This window comes from Mus pahari, chromosome X (genome assembly GCF_900095145.1).
Source record: "Mus pahari chromosome X, PAHARI_EIJ_v1.1, whole genome shotgun sequence".
In the NCBI taxonomy this organism is placed as follows: Eukaryota; Metazoa; Chordata; class Mammalia; order Rodentia; family Muridae; genus Mus; species Mus pahari.
This window is the reverse complement of record NC_034613.1, coordinates 77,750,902-77,752,115: the sequence shown is the minus strand read 5'-3', so window position 1 is coordinate 77,752,115 and position 1,214 is coordinate 77,750,902. Positions and strand designations below refer to the sequence as shown.

Here is a 1,214-nt window from a genome sequence, read left to right as displayed (position 1 = left end):
TGACTATTTACTGCCTTCTACTCCTCTTGGGTGTGTTTGCTTCTTTTTGTTCTAGAGCTCTCAGGTGTGCTGTTAAGTTGCTACTGTAAGATCTCTCCAGTTTTTTTTTTTTGTTTTTTTTTGTTTTTTGCAGGGCACTTAGTGCTATTAGATTTCCTATTAGCACTGCTTTTATTATGTCCCATAAGTTTGTGTATGATGTGTCAACATTTTCTTTAAATTCCAGGAAGTCTTTAATTTCTTTATTTCTTCCCTGAACAAGTTATCATTGAGTAGAGAGTTGTTTAGTTTCCACATGTATGTGGGCTGTCTGTTGTTTTTAGTGTTATTGAAGACAAGCCTTAGGCCATGGTAATCTAATATAATGCATGGTATTATTTCAATTTTCTTGTATCTGTTGAGGATTGTTTTATAACCAATAATATGGTCTATTTTGGAAAAGATACAATGAAGTGCTGAAAAGGAGGCATATTCTTTTGTTTGAACATGAAATGTTTTGGAGCTATCAGTTAAATCCATTTGGTTCATAACCTCTATTAGTTTCACTGTGTCTCTGTTTTGTTTCTGTTTCAATGGTTTATCTATTGGTGAGAGTGGAGTGTTGAAGTCTCCCAGTAATATTTTGTTGGTTTCAATTTGTCTTTTGAGCTTTAGTAAAGATTTTTTTGTTTTGTTTTGTTTTGTTTTGTTTTGTTTTAATGAATGTGAGTATCCTTGCACTTGGGGCATTGATGTTAGGAATTGAGACTTACTCTTGGTGGATTTTCCCTTGGATGAATATGAGGGTCCTTCCTCATCATGCTTGAACAGTTGGAAGATAGACTGGGAAGGAAATAAATGATGGAGTGTAATAAATAAATAAATAAATAAATAAATAAATAAATAAATAAATAAAAGATTAAAAAAGAAAATTATCTACATTCTTTCAATATTCTCTCTTTCATGGTGATAAGTCCGTTAACACAATGATTAGGTCACACTGTATTAGCCTGCTTCCTTTAGTGGATAACCCAAATGATACTGATAGTGACAATGACAATGAGTGGTAATGATAAAAATCAAGAAGAAGATGAAGATGAAAAACCTACTAATAAAAGACATATCCTCTGTATGAAAGACAAACCTAATCTTAATTCATAGAATCTTATGAGGCTGTCAATTCCTAGATCAATTAAAGTTCTATAACAAGTTGAAAAATCCAAGTTAAAAAATCT

The 1,214-nt window shown here is 31.7% G+C and overlaps 1 pseudogene; it reads left to right on the top strand.

The window, feature by feature from the left end:
* The window catches only part of LOC110314388, a 90,722-nt pseudogene extending 90,580 nt beyond the window's left edge, over positions 1-142 (top strand).
* The last annotated feature ends 1,072 nt before the right edge of the window (positions 143-1,214 follow it).